At 44.1% G+C, this 16,527-nt stretch overlaps 7 non-coding genes across 7 annotated transcripts; all 7 read left to right on the forward strand.

Moving 5' to 3' along the window:
- Positions 1–2,692: 2,692 nt before the first annotated feature.
- On the forward strand, positions 2,693–2,764 carry trnag-ucc. The gene has a single exon. It is a non-coding gene; the product is annotated as a tRNA-Gly (tRNA).
- A 2,071-nt stretch (positions 2,765–4,835) lies between these two features.
- Positions 4,836–4,907, forward strand: trnag-ucc. Its single transcript has one exon. It is a non-coding gene; the product is annotated as a tRNA-Gly (tRNA).
- A 2,070-nt stretch (positions 4,908–6,977) lies between these two features.
- Positions 6,978–7,049, forward strand: trnag-ucc. The gene has a single exon. It is a non-coding gene; the product is annotated as a tRNA-Gly (tRNA).
- A 1,001-nt stretch (positions 7,050–8,050) lies between these two features.
- trnag-ucc lies at positions 8,051–8,122 on the forward strand. Its single transcript has one exon. It is a non-coding gene; the product is annotated as a tRNA-Gly (tRNA).
- A 4,249-nt stretch (positions 8,123–12,371) lies between these two features.
- On the forward strand, positions 12,372–12,443 carry trnag-ucc. Its single transcript has one exon. It is a non-coding gene; the product is annotated as a tRNA-Gly (tRNA).
- Positions 12,444–13,445: 1,002 nt separating this feature from the next.
- On the forward strand, positions 13,446–13,517 carry trnag-ucc. The gene has a single exon. It is a non-coding gene; the product is annotated as a tRNA-Gly (tRNA).
- A 997-nt stretch (positions 13,518–14,514) lies between these two features.
- trnag-ucc lies at positions 14,515–14,586 on the forward strand. The gene has a single exon. It is a non-coding gene; the product is annotated as a tRNA-Gly (tRNA).
- Positions 14,587–16,527: the final 1,941 nt, after the last annotated feature.

Raw genomic sequence — 16,527 nt, forward strand, 5'->3', positions numbered from 1 at the left:
ATAGCCTTAACAGTACTTGTGCACTTTTTCTTCAACGTTTAACACAGTATATGTTAATAAAAGTGTGATTTAGTTCACATTGTAATTTTACCCATCCCGTCTATCAATCCATCCATCCATCCATTTTCAGACTTGTTTATCCTGAGCAGGGCTAACAAGGAGTTGAAGCCTATCCCAGCAAGCACTGGTCACATTGCAGGGTGAACACACAAACACACACAGGCCACTTTAACAGCACCAGTTGATCTAATTAACATGTCTGTGAACTGAGGGAGGAAACCCACAGGGAGAACATGCAAACTCTACACAGAGACCACGCGGGATGTGAACCCCAGTCTCCTTGTTGTGAGGCAGCAGTGCTATCATGATATTTAACTGTGTGTGTTATGTAAAAATGTAGGAGTAAAGTTGTGACTTTAAAAATCTAAAAAAGTACAATTATTTTTTTATGGCTGTCTGCTCCACCAAACAGTATCATGTGTCCAAACAGTACCCTTGGTCATCAAGACAGCTGACCACTAGTAATGGGATAACAGTGAGGAAGAAGCAGATGTTTTTGAGAGAATGTTTTGGACAAAATTAAATTGATACCTGCATCATGAAATGAGACAATAAATAAATAATAACAAAATGACATGTGATCATAAGTAAAATGTGTCAGGAAATTTGTTTTTTTGTTTGTTTATTTCCTAATGTATTTATTTACTCATTTCCTCATTTACTTATTTCAGTGACACTGCACACAACATGAAGTAAGCCTTGAAATGTATGGAGTTTGCATGTTCTCCCCATGTTCACCCTGAGATTCACCCTATCCGAGGATTTTTCCTGCCTTGTCCGTTATGCCTGGTTAGGATAAAATGGGTTTAAAAGAATGAATGGATGGATGAACACAGTCATATTAACCTGTCAAAGTTGCAATTGGGTTGGGTGTGCTCTAGTAGTGTATTTTCATTTTGCCTGGCAGCCAGCCATACCTCTTCATGCACTTCAGAAGAGGTCATCCACCTGAAGTTAAGCAGGCTCTGGCCTGGGTAGTACTTGGATGGGAGAACATATAGGAAAAGCTTGGGGTGCTGGTGATGCCAACAAGGGTATGTACCCTGTGGTCTGTGTGTGTTTCCTAATGCCTCAGTGCAGTGGAACGGACACTGTGTTATAAAAATGGTGATATACTTCAGACGAGATGTATAACTGAAGTCCTGTCACTCTATGCCGATAAAATGTTTTTATGAAAGTATAGGGTGTTGCCCAATGTCCAGGCTAATTTGCCAACCCAGGTCTAGTCATTCTGGCCTCCTAATCATGCCCTGTCCTTAAAAGGCCAACTGTCTCTATCATCCCGTTACCACCTAGCAGCTAATCCTCGGTCTCCCAACTTGCGCAAAATAGCTGCCGTCGCATTATTCAGGTGAAATGCGGGACATTTATGGTGGATGAAGTGGCTCCCCACTTTCTATGTGAAGCGTTTTGAGCAGTAAGGGAACGTAAGGAATCGTTCATTTATTAGTATTTGTCTGAGATATTCCTCCACACCTGCCCCTAAGGCACTGTTGAACTTTGCGTGTAGGTACTCCCGGTTTACGAAGTGGCTTATGGGTAATTTCGGTAAGTAATATGCGCGTTGGTGGTATAGTGGTTAGCATAGCTGCCTTCCAAGCAGTTGACCGGGTTCGATTCCCGCCGCGCAACACTGCAGTTTTAATACGAGCCCTGGCCAAGTTAAATGCATTGCTACTAAAGTCTTACTAACTTAATTACGCGTTATGTTAAGTCTGTACTTGGTATACTGCATATTGGCAACAAATGCAGTCTTAAGTGTAACTATCAGCAGGAATGAAATATCTGACGTGTCAAATCACTCATAATTCTTTTCAGACGTTTTGAAGAACCTTATTACTACAACGAAAAACAAATAAAATCGAATAAGTTACTTCTGCTAAATTGGCTAATTTACATGAAAGGTGAATTTAAAAATCAAGTCAAGTCAAGTTGGGGAGCATTCACTGGTACAGTGCATTGCCACACCACCACTACGATGAAACAACTTGGGATCCCAGAAATTACCCTCTATATGCCATATATGGTCCAGCCACTCGGGTCCCCAACAATGAGGGATCTTATCACCCTCGGGGAAAAGCGCCACATGACCGTAGTGCCGTAACTGACGCTCCCTCACCATGCAGGTAATGTGCCTCATTCGGAACTTAATTAATGAGCAACACAAAGTCAAACCAAAGGTTCCCAAGGATTCACCGAAGAGACACAGTACCGAGTCGTACCACCTGAAATTGGGACCCGAGTGCTGCCGTGCAGCAGGTGATGCCTCAGCACCACACCAGTTCCGATCCCCAACAGACCTGATCCTATTGGCTCTCCAACGGTTACGACTCTTCCGGGGATCGGGCTCCCGAGGGCTTTCCACCATCCCCTTCATGATGCGAGCAGCCTCCCTACGAATAACTTACTTCTGCTAAATTGGCTGAGTTCCATGAAAGGTGAATTTAAAAATCTGGTCGTTAAATCCAACAGTCGGAAAACCGTATCTCTACGTCCTGCATTCACAGTAAAAACAAAATCCATCCGGCCGTTACCGAGTCATATCCTATTTCAGAACGGATTTGAAAAAAAAAGACGACTATAGATTTAAAGGGAAATTTTTTAAAAATTAGTAAAGGCTTCCTTACGGCCTGCGTTGGTGGCATAGTGGTTAGCATAGCTGCCTTCCAAGCAGTTCACCTGGGTTCGATTCCCGGCCAACGCAACACTGCAGTTTTAATACGAGCCCTGGCCAAGTTAAATGCATTGCTACTAAAGTCTTACTAACTTAATTACGCGTTATGTTAAGTCTGTACTTGGTATACTGCATATTGGCAACAAATGCAGTCTTAAGTGTAACTATCAGCAGGAATGAAATATCTGACGTGTCAAATCACTCATAATTCTTTTCAGACGTTTTGAAGAACCTTATTACTACAACGAAAAACAAATAAAATCGAATAAGTTACTTCTGCTAAATTGGCTAATTTACATGAAAGGTGAATTTAAAAATCAAGTCAAGTCAAGTTGGGGAGCATTCACTGGTACAGTGCATTGCCACACCCACTACACGATGAAACAACTTGGGATCCCAGAAATTACCCTCTATATGCCATATATGGTCCAGCCACTCGGGTCCCCAACAATGACGGATCTTATCACCCTCGGGGAAAAGCGCCACATGACCGTAGTGCCGTAACTGACGCTCCCTCACCATGCAGGTAATGTGCCTCATTCGGAACTTAATTAATGAGCAACACAAAGTCAAACCAAAGGTTCCCAAGGATTCACCGAAGAGACACAGTACCGAGTCGTACCACCTGAAATTGGGACCCGAGTGCTGCCGTGCAGCAGGTGATGCCTCAGCACCACACCAGTTCCGATCCCCAACAGACCTGATCCTATTGGCTCTCCAACGGTTACGACTCTTCCGGGGATCGGGCTCCCGAGGGCTTTCCACCATCCCCTTCATGATGCGAGCAGCCTCCCTACGAATAACTTACTTCTGCTAAATTGGCTGAGTTCCATGAAAGGTGAATTTAAAAATCTGGTCGTTAAATCCAACAGTCGGAAAACCGTATCTCTACGTCCTGCATTCACACAGTAAAACAAAATCCATCCGGCCGTTACGAGTCATATCCTATTTCAGAACGGATTTGAAAAAAAAAGACGACTATAGATTTAAAGGGAAATTTTTAAAAGATTAGTAAAGGCTTCCTTACGGCCTGCGTTGGTGGTATAGTGGTTAGCATAGCTGCCTTCCAAGCAGTTGACCGGTTCGATTCCCGGCCAACGCAACACTGCAGTTTTAATACGAGCCCTGGCCAAGTTAAATGCATTGCTACTAAAGTCTTACTAACTTAATTACGCGTTATGTTAAGTCTGTACTTGGTATACTGCATATTGGCAACAAATGCAGTCTTAAGTGTAACTATCAGCAGGAATGAAATATCTGACGTGTCAAATCACTCATAATTCTTTTCAGACGTTTTGAAGAACCTTATTACTACAACGAAAAACAAATAAAATCGAATAAGTTACTTCTGCTAAATTGGCTAATTTACATGAAAGGTGAATTTAAAAATCAAGTCAAGTCAAGTTGGGGAGCATTCACTGGTACAGTGCATTGCCACACCCACTACACGATGAAACAACTTGGGATCCCAGAAATTACCCTCTATATGCCATATATGGTCCAGCCACTCGGGTCCCCAACAATGAGGGATCTTATCACCCTCGGGGAAACGCGCCACATGACCGTAGTGCCGTAACTGACGCTCCCTCACCATGCAGGTAATGTGCCTCATTCGGAACTTAATTAATGAGCAACACAAAGTCAAACCAAAGGTTCCCAAGGATTCACCGAAGAGACACAGTACCGAGTCGTACCACCTGAAATTGGGACCCGAGTGCTGCCGTGCAGCAGGTGATGCCTCAGCACCACACCAGTTCCGATCCCCAACAGACCTGATCCTATTGGCTCTCCAACGGTTACGACTCTTCCGGGGATCGGGCTCCCGAGGGCTTTCCACCATCCCCTTCATGATGCGAGCAGCCTCCCTACGAATAACTTACTTCTGCTAAATTGGCTGAGTTCCATGAAAGGTGAATTTAAAAATCTGGTCGTTAAATCCAACAGTCGGAAAACCGTATCTCTACGTCCTGCATTCACAGTAAAAACAAAATCCATCCGGCCGTTACCAGTCATATCCTATTTCAGAACGGATTTGAAAAAAAAGACGACTATAGATTTAAAGGGAAATTTTTAAAAATTAGTAAAGGCTTCCTTACGGCCTGCGTTGGTGGTATAGTGGTTAGCATAGCTGCCTTCCAAGCAGTTGACCCGGGTTCGATTCCCGGCCAACGCAACACTGCAGTTTTAATACGAGCCCTGGCCAAGTTAAATGCATTGCTACTAAAGTCTTACTAACTTAATTACGCGTTATGTTAAGTCTGTACTTGGTATACTGCATATTGGCAACAAATGCAGTCTTAAGTGTAACTATCAGCAGGAATGAAATATCTGACGTGTCAAATCACTCATAATTCTTTTCAGACGTTTTGAAGAACCTTATTACTACAACGAAAAACAAATAAAATCGAATAAGTTACTTCTGCTAAATTGGCTAATTTACATGAAAGGTGAATTTAAAAATCAAGTCAAGTCAAGTTGGGGAGCATTCACTGGTACAGTGCATTGCCACACCCACTACACGATGAAACAACTTGGGATCCCAGAAATTACCCTCTATATGCCATATATGGTCCAGCCACTCGGGTCCCCAACAATGAGGGATCTTATCACCCTCGGGAATCCCGCGCCACATGACCGTAGTGCCGTAACTGCGCTCCCTCACCATGCAGGTAATGTGCCTCATTCTGAACTTAATTAATGAGCAACACAAAGTCAAACCAAAGGTTCCCAAGGATTCACCGAAGAGACACAGTACCGAGTCGTACCACCTGAAATTGGGACCCGAGTGCTGCCGTGCAGCAGGTGATGCCTCAGCACCACACCAGTTCCGATCCCCAACAGACCTGATCCTATTGGCTCTCCAACGGTTACGACTCTTCCGGGGATCGGGCTCCCGAGGGCTTTCCACCATCCCCTTCATGATGCGAGCAGCCTCCCTACGAATAACTTACTTCTGCTAAATTGGCTGAGTTCCATGAAAGGTGAATTTAAAAATCTGGTCGTTAAATCCAACAGTCGGAAAACCGTATCTCTACGTCCTGCATTCACAGTAAAAACAAAATCCATCCGGCCGTTACCGAGTCATATCCTATTTCAGAACGGATTTGAAAAAAAAAGACGACTATAGATTTAAAGGGAAATTTTTAAAAATTAGTAAAGGCTTCCTTACGGCCTGCGTTGGTGGTATAGTGGTTAGCATAGCTGCCTTCCAAGCAGTTGACCGGGTTCGATTCCGCCAACGCAACACTGCAGTTTTAATACGAGCCCTGGCCAAGTTAAATGCATTGCTACTAAAGTCTTACTAACTTAATTACGCGTTATGTTAAGTCTGTACTTGGTATACTGCATATTGGCAACAAATGCAGTCTTAAGTGTAACTATCAGCAGGAATGAAATATCTGACGTGTCAAATCACTCATAATTCTTTTCAGACGTTTTGAAGAACCTTATTACTACAACGAAAAACAAATAAAATCGAATAAGTTACTTCTGCTAAATTGGCTAATTTACATGAAAGGTGAATTTAAAAATCAAGTCAAGTCAAGTTGGGGAGCATTCACTGGTACAGTGCATTGCCACACCCACTACACGATGAAACAACTTGGGATCCCAGAAATTACCCTCTATATGCCATATATGGTCCAGCCACTCGGGTCCCCAACAATGAGGGATCTTATCACCCTCGGGAAAAGCGCCACATGACCGCAGTGCAGTAACTGGCGCTCCCTCACCATGCAGGTAATGTGCCTCATTCGGAACTTAATTAATGAGCAACACAAAGTCAAACCAAAGGTTCCCAAGGATTCACCGAAGAGACACAGTACCGAGTCGTACCACCTGAAATTGGGACCCGAGTGCTGCCGTGCAGCAGGTGATGCCTCAGCACCACACCAGTTCCGATCCCCAACAGACCTGATCCTATTGGCTCTCCAACGGTTACGACTCTTCCGGGGATCGGGCTCCCGAGGGCTTTCCACCATCCCCTTCATGATGCGAGCAGCCTCCCTACGAATAACTTACTTCTGCTAAATTGGCTGAGTTCCATGAAAGGTGAATTTAAAAATCTGGTCGTTAAATCCAACAGTCGGAAAACCGTATCTCTACGTCCTGCATTCACAGTAAAAACAAAATCCATCCGGCCGTTACGAGTCATATCCTATTTCAGAACGGATTTGAAAAAAAAAGACGACTATAGATTTAAAGGGAAATTTTTAAAAGATTAGTAAAGGCTTCCTTACGGCCTGCGTTGGTGGTATAGTGGTTAGCATAGCTGCCTTCCAAGCAGTTGACCCGGGTTCGATTCCCGGCCAACGCAAACACTGCAGTTTTAATACGAGCCCTGGCCAAGTTAAATGCATTGCTACTAAAGTCTTACTAACTTAATTACGCGTTATGTTAAGTCTGTACTTGGTATACTGCATATTGGCAACAAATGCAGTCTTAAGTGTAACTATCAGCAGGAATGAAATATCTGACGTGTCAAATCACTCATAATTCTTTTCAGACGTTTTGAAGAACCTTATTACTACAACGAAAAACAAATAAAATCGAATAAGTTACTTCTGCTAAATTGGCTAATTTACATGAAAGGTGAATTTAAAAATCAAGTCAAGTCAAGTTGGGGAGCATTCACTGGTACAGTGCATTGCCACACCCACTACACGATGAAACAACTTGGGATCCCAGAAATTACCCTCTATATGCCATATATGGTCCAGCCACTCGGGTCCCCAACAATGAGGGATCTTATCACCCTCGGGGAAACGCGCCACATGACCGTAGTGCCGTAACTGACGCTCCCTCACCATGCAGGTAATGTGCCTCATTCGGAACTTAATTAATGAGCAACACAAAGTCAAACCAAAGGTTCCCAAGGATTCACCGAAGAGACACAGTACCGAGTCGTACCACCTGAAATTGGGACCCGAGTGCTGCCGTGCAGCAGGTGATGCCTCAGCACCACACCAGTTCCGATCCCCAACAGACCTGATCCTATTGGCTCTCCAACGGTTACGACTCTTCCGGGGATCGGGCTCCCGAGGGCTTTCCACCATCCCCTTCATGATGCGAGCAGCCTCCCTACGAATAACTTACTTCTGCTAAATTGGCTGAGTTCCATGAAAGGTGAATTTAAAAATCTGGTCGTTAAATCCAACAGTCGGAAAACCGTATCTCTACGTCCTGCATTCACAGTAAAACAAAATCCATCCGGCCGTTACGAGTCATATCCTATTTCAGAACGGATTTGAAAAAAAAAGACGACTATAGATTTAAAGGGAAATTTTTAAAAGATTAGTAAAGGCTTCCTTACGGCCTGCGTTGGTGGTATAGTGGTTAGCATAGCTGCCTTCCAAGCAGTTGACCCGGGTTCGATTCCCGGCCAACGCAACACTGCAGTTTTAATACGAGCCCTGGCCAAGTTAAATGCATTGCTACTAAAGTCTTACTAACTTAATTACGCGTTATGTTAAGTCTGTACTTGGTATACTGCATATTGGCAACAAATGCAGTCTTAAGTGTAACTATCAGCAGGAATGAAATATCTGACGTGTCAAATCACTCATAATTCTTTTCAGACGTTTTGAAGAACCTTATTACTACAACGAAAAACAAATAAAATCGAATAAGTTACTTCTGCTAAATTGGCTAATTTACATGAAAGGTGAATTTAAAAATCAAGTCAAGTCAAGTTGGGGAGCATTCACTGGTACAGTGCATTGCCACACCCACTACACGATGAAACAACTTGGGATCCCAGAAATTACCCTCTATATGCCATATATGGTCCAGCCACTCGGGTCCCCAACAATGAGGGATCTTATCACCCTCGGGGAAACGCGCCACATGACCGTAGTGCCGTAACTGACGCTCCCTCACCATGCAGGTAATGTGCCTCATTCGGAACTTAATTAATGAGCAACACAAAGTCAAACCAAAGGTTCCCAAGGATTCACCGAAGAGACACAGTACCGAGTCGTACCACCTGAAATTGGGACCCGAGTGCTGCCGTGCAGCAGGTGATGCCTCAGCACCACACCAGTTCCGATCCCCAACAGACCTGATCCTATTGGCCCTCAACGGTTACGTTACGACTCTTCCGGGGATCGGGCTCCCGAGGGCTTTCCACCATCCCCTTCATGATGCGAGCAGCCTCCCTACGAATAACTTACTTCTGCTAAATTGGCTGAGTTCCATGAAAGGTGAATTTAAAAATCTGGTCGTTAAATCCAACAGTCGGAAAACCGTATCTCTACGTCCTGCATTCACAGTAAAAACAAAATCCATCCGGCCGTTACCGAGTCATATCCTATTTCAGAACGGATTTGAAAAAAAAAGACGACTATAGATTTAAAGGGAAATTTTTAAAAGATTAGTAAAGGCTTCCTTACGGCCTGCGTTGGTGGTATAGTGGTTAGCATAGCTGCCTTCCAAGCAGTTGACCGGTTCGATTCCGCCCCGCCAACGCAACACTGCAGTTTTAATACGAGCCCTGGCCAAGTTAAATGCATTGCTACTAAAGTCTTACTAACTTAATTACGCGTTATGTTAAGTCTGTACTTGGTATACTGCATATTGGCAACAAATGCAGTCTTAAGTGTAACTATCAGCAGGAATGAAATATCTGACGTGTCAAATCACTCATAATTCTTTTCAGACGTTTTGAAGAACCTTATTACTACAACGAAAAACAAATAAAATCGAATAAGTTACTTCTGCTAAATTGGCTAATTTACATGAAAGGTGAATTTAAAAATCAAGTCAAGTCAAGTTGGGGAGCATTCACTGGTACAGTGCATTGCCACACCCACTACACGATGAAACAACTTGGGATCCCAGAAATTACCCTCTATATGCCATATATGGTCCAGCCACTCGGGTCCCCAACAATGAGGGATCTTATCACCCTCGGGGAAACGCGCCACATGACCGTAGTGCCGTAACTGACGCTCCCTCACCATGCAGGTAATGTGCCTCATTCGGAACTTAATTAATGAGCAACACAAAGTCAAACCAAAGGTTCCCAAGGATTCACCGAAGAGACACAGTACCGAGTCGTACCACCTGAAATTGGGACCCGAGTGCTGCCGTGCAGCAGGTGATGCCTCAGCACCACACCAGTTCCGATCCCCAACAGACCTGATCCTATTGGCTCTCCAACGGTTACGACTCTTCCGGGGATCGGGCTCCCGAGGGCTTTCCACGGGATCGGGCTCCCGAGGGCTTTCCACCATCCCCTTCATGATGCGAGCAGCCTCCCTACGAATAACTTACTTCTGCTAAATTGGCTGAGTTCCATGAAAGGTGAATTTAAAAATCTGGTCGTTAAATCCAACAGTCGGAAAACCGTATCTCTACGTCCTGCATTCACAGTAAAAACAAAATCCATCCGGCCGTTACGAGTCATATCCTATTTCAGAACGGATTTGAAAAAAAAAGACGACTATAGATTTAAAGGGAAATTTTTAAAAGATTAGTAAAGGCTTCCTTACGGCCTGCGTTGGTGGTATAGTGGTTAGCATAGCTGCCTTCCAAGCAGTTGACCGGGTTCGATTCCGCCAACGCAACACTGCAGTTTTAATACGAGCCCTGGCCAAGTTAAATGCATTGCTACTAAAGTCTTACTAACTTAATTACGCGTTATGTTAAGTCTGTACTTGGTATACTGCATATTGGCAACAAATGCAGTCTTAAGTGTAACTATCAGCAGGAATGAAATATCTGACGTGTCAAATCACTCATAATTCTTTTCAGACGTTTTGAAGAACCTTATTACTACAACGAAAAACAAATAAAATCGAATAAGTTACTTCTGCTAAATTGGCTAATTTACATGAAAGGTGAATTTAAAAATCAAGTCAAGTCAAGTTGGGGAGCATTCACTGGTACAGTGCATTGCCACACCCACTACACGATGAAACAACTTGGGATCCCAGAAATTACCCTCTATATGCCATATATGGTCCAGCCACTCGGGTCCCCAACAATGAGGGATCTTATCACCCTCGGAGAAACGCGCCACATGACCGTAGTGCCGTAACTGACGCTCCCTCACCATGCAGGTAATGTGCCTCATTCGGAACTTAATTAATGAGCAACACAAAGTCAAACCAAAGGTTCCCAAGGATTCACCGAAGAGACACAGTACCGAGTCGTACCACCTGAAATTGGGACCCGAGTGCTGCCGTGCAGCAGGTGATGCCTCAGCACCACACCAGTTCCGATCCCCAACAGACCTGATCCTATTGGCTCTCCAACGGTTACGACTCTTCCGGGATGGCGGGCTCCCGAGGGCTTTCCACCATCCCCTTCATGATGCGAGCAGCCTCCCTACGAATAACTTACTTCTGCTAAATTGGCTGAGTTCCATGAAAGGTGAATTTAAAAATCTGGTCGTTAAATCCAACAGTCGGAAAACCGTATCTCTACGTCCTGCATTCACAGTAAAAACAAAATCCATCCGGCCGTTACCGAGTCATATCCTATTTCAGAACGGATTTGAAAAAAAAAGACGACTATAGATTTAAAGGGAAATTTTTAAAAGATTAGTAAAGGCTTCCTTACGGCCTGCGTTGGTGGTATAGTGGTTAGCATAGCTGCCTTCCAAGCAGTTGACCGGTTCGATTCCCGCCAACGCAACACTGCAGTTTTAATACGAGCCCTGGCCAAGTTAAATGCATTGCTACTAAAGTCTTACTAACTTAATTACGCGTTATGTTAAGTCTGTACTTGGTATACTGCATATTGGCAACAAATGCAGTCTTAAGTGTAACTATCAGCAGGAATGAAATATCTGACGTGTCAAATCACTCATAATTCTTTTCAGACGTTTTGAAGAACCTTATTACTACAACGAAAAACAAATAAAATCGAATAAGTTACTTCTGCTAAATTGGCTAATTTACATGAAAGGTGAATTTAAAAATCAAGTCAAGTCAAGTTGGGGAGCATTCACTGGTACAGTGCATTGCCACACCCACTACACGATGAAACAACTTGGGATCCCAGAAATTACCCTCTATATGCCATATATGGTCCAGCCACTCGGGTCCCCAACAATGAGGGATCTTATCACCCTCGGGGAAACGCGCCACATGACCGTAGTGCCGTAACTGACGCTCCCTCACCATGCAGGTAATGTGCCTCATTCGGAACTTAATTAATGAGCAACACAAAGTCAAACCAAAGGTTCCCAAGGATTCACCGAAGAGACACAGTACCGAGTCGTACCACCTGAAATTGGGACCCGAGTGCTGCCGTGCAGCAGGTGATGCCTCAGCACCACACCAGTTCCGATCCCCAACAGACCTGATCCTATTGGCTCTCCAACGGTTACGACTCTTCCGGGGATCGGGCTCCCGAGGGCTTTCCACCATCCCCTTATGATGCGAGCAGCCTCCCTACGAATAACTTACTTCTGCTAAATTGGCTGAGTTCCATGAAAGGTGAATTTAAAAATCTGGTCGTTAAATCCAACAGTCGGAAAACCGTATCTCTACGTCCTGCATTCACAGTAAAAACAAAATCCATCCGGCCGTTACCGAGTCATATCCTATTTCAGAACGGATTTGAAAAAAAAAGACGACTATAGATTTAAAGGGAAATTTTTAAAAGATTAGTAAAGGCTTCCTTACGGCCTGCGTTGGTGGTATAGTGGTTAGCATAGCTGCCTTCCAAGCAGTTGACCCGGGTTCGATTCCCGGCCAACGCAACACTGCAGTTTTAATACGAGCCCTGGCCAAGTTAAATGCATTGCTACTAAAGTCTTACTAACTTAATTACGCGTTATGTTAAGTCTGTACTTGGTATACTGCATATTGGCAACAAATGCAGTCTTAAGTGTAACTATCAGCAGGAATGAAATATCTGACGTGTCAAATCACTCATAATTCTTTTCAGACGTTTTGAAGAACCTTATTACTACAACGAAAAACAAATAAAATCGAATAAGTTACTCTGCTAAATTGGCTAATTTACATGAAAGGTGAATTTAAAAATCAAGTCAAGTCAAGTTGGGGAGCATTCACTGGTACAGTGCATTGCCACACCCACTACACGATGAAACAACTTGGGATCCCAGAAATTACCCTCTATATGCCATATATGGTCCAGCCACTCGGGTCCCCAACAATGAGGGATCTTATCACCCTCGGGAAACCCGCGCCACATGACCGTAGTGCCGTAACTGACGCTCCCTCACCATGCAGGTAATGTGCCTCATTCGGAACTTAATTAATGAGCAACACAAAGTCAAACCAAAGGTTCCCAAGGATTCACCGAAGAGACACAGTACCGAGTCGTACCACCTGAAATTGGGACCCGAGTGCTGCCGTGCAGCAGGTGATGCCTCAGCACCACACCAGTTCCGATCCCCAACAGACCTGATCCTATTGGCTCTCCAACGGTTACGACTCTTCCGGGGATCGGGCTCCCGAGGGCTTTCCACCATCCCCTTCATGATGCGAGCAGCCTCCCTACGAATAACTTACTTCTGCTAAATTGGCTGAGTTCCATGAAAGGTGAATTTAAAAATCTGGTCGTTAAATCCAACAGTCGGAAAACCGTATCTCTACGTCCTGCATTCACAGTAAAAACAAAATCCATCCGGCCGTTACCGAGTCATATCCTATTTCAGAACGGATTTGAAAAAAAAAGACGACTATAGATTTAAAGGGAAATTTTTAAAAGATTAGTAAAGGCTTCCTTACGGCCTGCGTTGGTGGTATAGTGGTTAGCATAGCTGCCTTCCAAGCAGTTGACCCGGGTTCGATTCCCGGCCAACGCAACACTGCAGTTTTAATACGAGCCCTGGCCAAGTTAAATGCATTGCTACTAAAGTCTTACTAACTTAATTACGCGTTATGTTAAGTCTGTACTTGGTATACTGCATATTGGCAACAAATGCAGTCTTAAGTGTAACTATCAGCAGGAATGAAATATCTGACGTGTCAAATCACTCATAATTCTTTTCAGACGTTTTGAAGAACCTTATTACTACAACGAAAAACAAATAAAATCGAATAAGTTACTTCTGCTAAATTGGCTAATTTACATGAAAGGTGAATTTAAAAATCAAGTCAAGTCAAGTTGGGGAGCATTCACTGGTACAGTGCATTGCCACACCACTACACGATGAAACAACTTGGGATCCCAGAAATTACCCTCTATATGCCATATATGGTCCAGCCACTCGGGTCCCCAACAATGAGGGATCTTATCACCCTCGGGAAACGCCACATGACCGTAGTGCCGTAACTGACGCTCCCTCACCATGCAGGTAATGTGCCTCATTCGGAACTTAATTAATGAGCAACACAAAGTCAAACCAAAGGTTCCCAAGGATTCACCGAAGAGACACAGTACCGAGTCGTACCACCTGAAATTGGGACCCGAGTGCTGCCGTGCAGCAGGTGATGCCTCAGCACCACACCAGTTCCGATCCCCAACAGACCTGATCCTATTGGCTCTCCAACGGTTACGACTCTTCCGGGGATCGGGCTCCCGAGGGCTTTCCACCATCCCCTTCATGATGCGAGCAGCCTCCCTACGAATAACTTACTTCTGCTAAATTGGCTGAGTTCCATGAAAGGTGAATTTAAAAATCTGGTCGTTAAATCCAACAGTCGGAAAACCGTATCTCTACGTCCTGCATTCACAGTAAAAACAAAATCCATCCGGCCGTTACGAGTCATATCCTATTTCAGAACGGATTTGAAAAAAAAAGACGACTATAGATTTAAAGGGAAATTTTTAAAAGATTAGTAAAGGCTTCCTTACGGCCTGCGTTGGTGGTATAGTGGTTAGCATAGCTGCCTTCCAAGCAGTTGACCCGGGTTCGATTCCCGGCCAACGCAACACTGCAGTTTTAATACGAGCCCTGGCCAAGTTAAATGCATTGCTACTAAAGTCTTACTAACTTAATTACGCGTTATGTTAAGTCTGTACTTGGTATACTGCATATTGGCAACAAATGCAGTCTTAAGTGTAACTATCAGCAGGAATGAAATATCTGACGTGTCAAATCACTCATAATTCTTTTCAGACGTTTTGAAGAACCTTATTACTACAACGAAAAACAAATAAAATCGAATAAGTTACTTCTGCTAAATTGGCTAATTTACATGAAAGGTGAATTTAAAAATCAAGTCAAGTCAAGTTGGGGAGCATTCACTGGTACAGTGCATTGCCACACCCACTACACGATGAAACAACTTGGGATCCCAGAAATTACCCTCTATATGCCATATATGGTCCAGCCACTCGGGTCCCCAACAATGAGGGATCTTATCACCCTCGGGGAACGCCACATGACCGTAGTGCCGTAACTGACGCTCCCTCACCATGCAGGTAATGTGCCTCATTCGGAACTTAATTAATGAGCAACACAAAGTCAAACCAAAGGTTCCCAAGGATTCACCGAAGAGACACAGTACCGAGTCGTACCACCTGAAATTGGGACCCGAGTGCTGCCGTGCAGCAGGTGATGCCTCAGCACCACACCAGTTCCGATCCCCAACAGACCTGATCCTATTGGCTCTCCAACGGTTACGACTCTTCCGGGGATCGGGCTCCCGAGGGCTTTCCACCATCCCCTTCATGATGCGAGCAGCCTCCCTACGAATAACTTACTTCTGCTAAATTGGCTGAGTTCCATGAAAGGTGAATTTAAAAATCTGGTCGTTAAATCCAACAGTCGGAAAACCGTATCTCTACGTCCTGCATTCACAGTAAAAACAAAATCCATCCGGCCGTTACCGAGTCATATCCTATTTCAGAACGGATTTGAAAAAAAAAGACGACTATAGATTTAAAGGGAAATTTTTAAAAGATTAGTAAAGGCTTCCTAACGGCCTGCGTTGGTGGTATAGTGGTTAGCATAGCTGCCTTCCAAGCAGTTGACCGGTTCGATTCCCGCCAACGCAACACTGCAGTTTTAATACGAGCCCTGGCCAAGTTAAATGCATTGCTACTAAAGTCTTACTAACTTAATTACGCGTTATGTTAAGTCTGTACTTGGTATACTGCATATTGGCAACAAATGCAGTCTTAAGTGTAACTATCAGCAGGAATGAAATATCTGACGTGTCAAATCACTCATAATTCTTTTCAGACGTTTTGAAGAACCTTATTACTACAACGAAAAACAAATAAAATCGAATAAGTTACTTCTGCTAAATTGGCTAATTTACATGAAAGGTGAATTTAAAAATCAAGTCAAGTCAAGTTGGGGAGCATTCACTGGTACAGTGCATTGCCACACCCACTACACGATGAAACAACTTGGGATCCCAGAAATTACCCTCTATATGCCATATATGGTCCAGCCACTCGGGTCCCCAACAATGAGGGATCTTATCACCCTCGGGGAAACGCGCCACATGACCGTAGTGCCGTAACTGACGCTCCCTCACCATGCAGGTAATGTGCCTCATTCGGAACTTAATTAATGAGCAACACAAAGTCAAACCAAAGGTTCCCAAGGATTCACCGAAGAGACACAGTACCGAGTCGTACCACCTGAAATTGGGACCCGAGTGCTGCCGTGCAGCAGGTGATGCCTCAGCACCACACCAGTTCCGATCCCCAACAGACCTGATCCTATTGGCTCTCCAACGGTTACGACTCTTCCGGGGATCGGGCTCCCGAGGGCTTTCCACCATCCCCTTCATGATGCGAGCAGCCTCCCTACGAATAACTTACTTCTGCTAAATTGGCTGAGTTCCATGAAAGGTGAATTTAAAAATCTGGTCGTTAAATCCAACAGTCGGAAAACCGTATCTCTACGTCCTGCATTC

This window comes from Polypterus senegalus, unplaced genomic scaffold (assembly GCF_016835505.1).
Source record: "Polypterus senegalus isolate Bchr_013 unplaced genomic scaffold, ASM1683550v1 scaffold_6041, whole genome shotgun sequence".
NCBI lineage: Eukaryota > Metazoa > Chordata > Cladistia > Polypteriformes > Polypteridae > Polypterus > Polypterus senegalus.